The sequence below is a fragment of the Petromyzon marinus genome, chromosome 10 (assembly GCF_048934315.1).
Source record: "Petromyzon marinus isolate PM22_M1 ecotype Great Lakes invasive population chromosome 10, UKy_Petmar_22M1.pri1.0, whole genome shotgun sequence".
NCBI lineage: Eukaryota > Metazoa > Chordata > Hyperoartia > Petromyzontiformes > Petromyzontidae > Petromyzon > Petromyzon marinus.
In genome coordinates, this window is record NC_133676.1 from 6,460,006 (window position 1) to 6,467,373 (window position 7,368).

Below are 7,368 nucleotides of genomic sequence, written 5' to 3' on the forward strand. Positions count from 1 at the left end.
CCACCCCGTGACATTTTGACAAGAAACCTGTCCAAGTATAGGTCAACTGCTTGACTCACACTCATATTTATAGCTAGTGGCATGGCAAAACAACAAAAGGGAACACAAATGTTTAGGTTTCATCAGAATGTCAGCCTGCTGGCCTTCCAGATCAAAGTTTTTCAGCGGCATTTGTACGAGCAGGCCACCTATCCAATGGCTTCACATTTCTGAGTCTCATCAGCAGTCTGGCCCGTGAGGGTGATGGATCTTAATGTGTGTTTTTTTTTAATCGGGTTTCCCATATCCCCCCCACTCCACCCCACCCAGCAGTATGAATGAGTACACCACAAGGTGGATAGATAGCATGTGGTGGGGTAAAACGAGTGGGTACACCCACCCCGTCCAAGGCGTCTGGCCTGGATTGAAGAGCAGGCCAAATACCAAATAGAGAAGCTCTTTCGAGTTCCCTTTAGTGGATGACCTTCCGCCAACAGTGACGTGAACAACATATTGCAGGTCGACACCTTTACTGCTTCTTCTTTTGTATGGCTGATGTAGATGCAGAGCAACAACTCCAATTTCACTATTACCCACAATACAGACGTATATGTATACAAATCCTCTTTTTCCGCGGTGATATGAGGGAACTATATTGCGGATCCTATGATCCGTGGAATTATCCGCGATTTTCCTCATCTCATTCGTGGGGTAAAATGTTTTTAATTTCACAGCAAAAATATATATAATAAATAAGATGCCATTCCGCGAAGAGTATTGGTAAAAGTCGCAGATAATCGCGAATAATAGGGCCTGTATATTCTTGGTTCTTTCGGTAAAGTCACGTAGAAGGGAAACAATAAAATAACACAAATATAAAACAATCAAATTCTCACGACGTTTCGACTGCAACACAAGCAATCATCATCAGGTGTGAAAACCACATCAGGTGTTTCCCTTCTACGTGACTTTACCAAAAGAACCAAGAATATGAATCCCTGCAGTCACGAAAGCTTTAAATCAAAATTTAATAGGGCCTGTGTATAAGGTTGGTGGGCCCTACTGTTGCTGCGAATAATGAATGGTGGGTAATAGTGCCACAGATAAGAGGGGTTCTTCTGTAATACCTTTTGTACAATTTATAGCGGTGTTTATGCAGTTTTCAGGTGAACTCAGGTCACTGAATCGTGTGCTTTCAGATGCACTTTTATGGCGGTCTGGAATGCTCTTCCTCTTTATATTAGGAAGCCATTGGCGCTATGCACTATTACGTCTAAATTGAAAATTCAGTTCATCTTCTTTGGTTCTTTCGGTAAAGTCACGTAGAATGAGAATAAAATAATAAATTGATAAAATAACACAATAATATTCTCACAACCAAAGAAGATGAATCATTGCAGTCACGAAAGCTTTAAATCGAAATTTGAAAACTCAGTTCTTTAAAACTGCATTTTGTGTTTAGTTTGTGTTACTTCCCACGCATTTCTGATTAGCACGGTTGGCTACGTATGGTCTGAAAGAAGTTTCAACGTGCATACATAAAACTCATATCAGAGAAGAACATGGAACACATGCAGAACTTAATTTCGGCCGAGTCTATGGGAAAACATTTCTCCACTCGGCAGACCACATCCAGTATACATATTTCTATGGCTGCTAGTCTCATCCAATCTCGAGGCTTACTCCAATCTATCAGAGAGCCACACAACTTTTCAGTAAGATATTAAGCCCAGCACACAATTAAAGTATCCATTAGGAACGGTGGCGATTCCAGGATATAATAAACAAGGAGCACCAATGGAGGCACGGATACGATGAGCACCTATATCTAAATCTACAATGTAAAACCCCATGAGATCAAAACTGTATTTTTATTTATGGGATGTTAGAAGCATTGTTCTGAAGATGTATACGGATGAAGCATTTGAGATTTTAATTTTGGATAATTTTAAGGCAAATGTCAGAATTTGTTTTCTTCCTGAAGTTGTTTTACTACATCTCATTGGTAAACCTTTGCAATATTTTTAAATTATTTGTATGCAAAGTTAATCAGGAAAGTTTAACGTTACATCATATTTAAATAATTTTAATTTTTCTAATTCGAAATCTTTATAATTACACTTTAATGCTTGAAAAGTAATTTTCATGTTAATAATTTCAACCACACGCTATTTTAATCATTTTCAAATGCATTCATCGATCTGGCCTGGCGCCACGGCTCTGCAACAAGCGGTGGCGCGCGAGTTCAAATACAGGTTTAGGCTGACTTGGGTCATCATCTCTCTGGGGTCAATGTGGGCAAGTCAATGGCCGTTGCTCTATAGACTTTCACCCACCGTAGGAATGAGGAATTTCCACCGACTCAAAACAATACGCAGATCAACACCACCCCAATGCTCATTTCAGTAGGAAATTACTTTTGTCATTACATTTTAATTGAGGTTATCCAATAATGTTGCTGTTATAAATTTAAATTCAATTATGCTTTTCATTCATGAGAAATCTGACCGAGTCTCAAGACTCTTTTTGAAGGTCCTTGTATTCTGATGTTTTATTAATTTCCTTTTAGAAATGTCACCTTTTTTTAGCTGAACAGGTGTCTCAAAGGTCGGAACGCTGAGCTGGCACCACCGAGATACTGGGTTCTCAAGTGAAGCGAGATGATGATCTCAGCCTAGTCACCACTGACTGTACCAGAAAAAAAACATTCAATTTGGTTCAGTACTTCATCTGGCTACATTTCATCTCTGAGAACTACAAATATCAGTTTGCCTCTTATGCGATCAATATTATTCCCAGTTGTTTGAAGGCATTTCCGAGGAAATTCTGTGATATTCATAGACTACAGTGTTTGCTTATATGAAATGTTGCACTGTGAGATTAGAATGGAAACTTCATCTCATGACAGACAGCCCAATCAGGAAAAAAAATGAGGAAAAAAGACGAATATTAAAAGTATTTTATCTTGTGTGATAATAACACAAACTTCCGTACCTGGAAAAAAACATTTTACGACGGGAGAATATTACTTATCTATGTTCGAGGCTTTCGTGACTGCAGGAATTACTCTTTGGTTCTTTCGGTAAAGTCACGTATAAATAAAATAAAATAATAATATAATACGACGTTTCGATTGCAACACAAGCAACCATCATCAGGTACAAATGAATGAGAAAACAAACCTCAAACTTGGAAATATAATGCAATACAACACAGAGAGTCGGCCAACACAACAGTCAACACTCCACCTGGTTGATTACATTCTTCCAAAGATTGCTCAATTTGCGAGAGAGACAAAACATAGATACAGAAAGACAACGTCTCTGTGTCGAGGCCTTACATAGAGAGAGAGAGGGTGGGCAGAGGGGGAGTTGTGCGGAATTCCTGCCCATGGCGGACAGACGAGCTGGACACTGGACTTCTAAAGAAACAAGCATTGAGCGCTGTGTGGAATTCCTGCACGGAACAAGCACGGTAGAAAGAAAATTTTGTAAAATAAGGAAGTGTAATGCAATGCAACACATAGTCAGTTAGCAGACAGTTAACGCATAGCCTGGTTGATTACATTCTTCCAAAGATTGCTAAGCCTCGAATCTAGTTTGAACCACCTCTACGGCGAGGGTTTGCCGTGCTTGTTTGTTTCACACTTAACTTCTTATTTCTCATGCATTTGTTCCCGATGATGGTTGCTTGTGTTGCAATCAAAACATCATATTCTATTTTTTTTATTTCTACGTGACTTTACCGAAAGAACCAAAGAGTAGCCATCTATGTGTTCCACCAAACCTCGTCTCCAAAAGCGCTGGATCACTGGCACGCGGTGGGGAAAAGCTGGCTGCTTCAGTGACCACAGACTGTGACACGAAGCTCTGACGTAAATAAAGATCCCCCAATGTAGCCTTCAACAGCCTATTGGTGCACATGAATGGTAGCCAACACGGTGCAGTGCCCACCACTACACCCCAGTGTTGATGTTTACACACCACACCAGGTGGTGATTCTTAGGCTGAATCGACCCAGGGGACACCGAGAAACCGATTCAGATAATACTCCACGGATGTCAGCCGTGGCTGAGAAACTAAATCAAGTAACTGGACTCGCAGCGCAAGGAGGCCAACCACTCCACCACCGCTCCACCTTCAGTCTCGAACAACCTCACACAGCAGATGACTGCGAGCGTTGTGTGCCCGAGAGGAAGGTGATGATGTTTACCGCTTGGCAAGGGTGGACACCGAGGTGAATGGGCTTTGTCCAACAGAAGCAGCCGTCTCAAGAGTCAGCAGCCCCGAGCACGGCCGTCTCTCTGGGCCAGCAGAGCCTACGGCGGCATCAGCAGTAACATCAGAAGTGGAAGCATGAGCAGAAAAATAAGTATCAAGAGAAATATCAGGAACATCAGAAGGGGGCCGTCCATAAATGACGTCACGCGATTTTGGACGAATTTTGACTCCCCCCCCCCCTCGTCACACGGCGTCACAAGAAGTTAGACCCCGCCTCAAATATGACGTCACAAAGCTCTGCCCCCCCCCCCACCCCAAAAAAACATGCTTCAAATCGCTTTAAACTATTGTCATTGTAGTGCGTTTTTAATGTGGCGCTGCACTTTGATGTTGTAGGAGAAAACATTTATTAAAAAGTATATTTAATTAAGTAGAACGTGTTGTCTATATTTAAAGTTGCGCATTTTGATGTGACGTCACATTTCTCAAACTTCCCCCCCCCCCCCCTCGTCACAAATGTCTGACCCCCTCCCCTCCCTAGGTGCGTGACGTCATTTATGGACGGCCCCAAGGGCCATGATCATCAGCAGAAAGAGTACACTTAATCAATATGACGTCAAGTCACTCTCTCACTCATTCATTAATACAAACGCCGTTCACCACTGAGTGGCGGTGACGTCACCACGGCACTTGTGCCACGCTAGGTGCACTTTGACTGAGATGGCTGGCAGATTGAACCAACTGTGTTGCTCCTCATGCCAACTTGCTTGGTTTTATCCAGCCGGCACTCTGCTCATAGTGAGTGTCACGCCTCTGCTTCGCTGTTACTGGAGGGTGACCGACTGCCTCCAACTCCCAAGCAACGTCCTTCACGAACCTACTCCACAGGAGCCCGATCTTGACACTGCTGGTACCAGTCATAGGAAAGTCCGATCAGCTCCGCATCCTTCTGTACCGCATCACTCCATCTCTTCTCTAGCCCGTACCGCGCCCGTTCGGCCCCTTCTGACCCAGCCAACGCAGTCTCACTCACCGATGGGAACTGTGTCCAGATCTTTCAAGGATCTGTGAACTCCTCGCACAATGTAGCCCGACGATTTCAAACCGGTGCAGAAGTTCCATTAGAGAGGGCTCCACGTCTCGCAAGCAATGGAGAAGGGATGGCGTGACTTTTGGCCGAGAAGACCCGGAGCTTCGCGTGGAGCGACAGACCAGGTAGCTTCCACACAGCGTTACGGATCTGATGAAAAGTTAATGCCGCTCGACTGATTCGGAGCGAGACCTCGGCTGCCAAATCGGAGCCGGTTAAATGCAACACTGCCCAGGTGCGGAAAACTTCTCCACTCTCTCCACAACTGCCCCATCGCTCACACAGGGAGTTGATGAATGGCGAGCATTTCATGACAAAAAGATACTGGGGCACGTATTTCAGTTTTCAGTTTCATTTATTTTGGTATAGCCCTGTGAGCCATTCGGCTCTTGAATCGGGTGCAACCGCAACAAACAAAAAAAACATCTTAAAGGACACACGATAATAAATAAATATAAACTCTTGCCATGAAACCGCTTGACCTCCCCGATTAATAATAACAGTTTAACAGAAGTGAAACAATGCGGTGGGCGTTGCTACATGCAGATGGGTACTTACATTATTTATTGAGCGCTGCCCTTGGGCTGACGCACAGGAAAAGTTTTCTGATGTTCTAAATGAATGGGCAGAGCTGGCTGGAATATTTCGCTCTCACAGACGCCGATCACAAGCCAACACTCACGCGTGTACCTGGAGCACATCCGTCTGTGAATAAAAGTGGTCAGACCACCGGGACGATGGTTGAGCCGCTGCAAATTATGTCACAAACCACCCCACCCCTATTCGGTAGGAATTAACATTTTATTTTAATTTACGTGACTTGCTTGTGGCTTTCCTTTCAAGTACTTTGAAGGCCGGCGCGGCACACGTAGGGGGTGGGTGGACAGCACCACATCCGGCCGCCTTTGTCTCCCTAAACATTTCTGTATTGTTTGTTGTTATAATTTTCTGTTCCACCCCGACTGGACATCTGTGAAAACGATCTTCATAAATCATAGGATTCTTCCACTCTCAAATTAAGATTCTGACTCTTGACAATTTATCCCCCTTCACGGCTCCCAAATCTCTCCATGGTCTCACCCCAACCTATCTCGCTTCCCTCACCTCGTTATCGAGTGAATTATTAAGAACGAGCGAATTATTAATTTAATTATTCAGAACGAGTGAATTATTAATTCAATTAATAATTCACTCGTTCTTAATGGTGCCTACCATCTATCTCGCTTTTTCACCGACACGTTTCATTGCTCCATCTCCTCGGTAGACGATTTCTCGGCCGCGTTCCCTCCGCATCTTAATCTCTTACAACCGGTCTCTGAATAACGTTCCCCTGCCCCCATACCCATGACCCCATACCCATGCCCCAATACCCATGACACCATACCCCTGCCCCCATATCCATGCCCCCATACCCATGACCCCATACCCATGACCCCATACCCATGCCCCCATACCCATGACCCCATACCCATGCCCCAATACCCATGACCCCATACCCATGACCCCATACCCATGACCCCATACCCATGCCCCAATACCCATGACCCCATACCCATGACCCCATACCCATGCCCCCATACCCATGACCCCATACCCATGCCCCAATACCCATGACCCCATACCCATGACCCCATACCCATGACCCCATACCCATGCCCCAATACCCATGACCCCATACCCATGACCCCATACCCATGCCCCAACACCCATGACCCCATACCCATGACCCCATACCCATGACCCCATACCCATGACCCCATACCCATGACCCCATACCAATGCACCCCCCCTCAACTGCCCGCCCGGTACCCCGCTACTCAATGCGCCCCCCACCCCCAACCGTGCCCCTCACTGCCCACGTGTTCGCCGTGCGCCACGTGACAACCCAGTTCCCGCCAATCGCACGCTCTCCGCTGATTGGCCGCGGTCTTCACCAACAGCGAAGAGTGTTACTGGTAAGAAAAAAAAGGTCATCCGGGCGTCGCTTTTTATTTCCCAAACTGCACCGGCAAGCGCCGAGAGGATCCCGCGATCCGATTCGTCCGTGCGCGCCTTTGAGAGGCGGGACCCGCTAGGCGT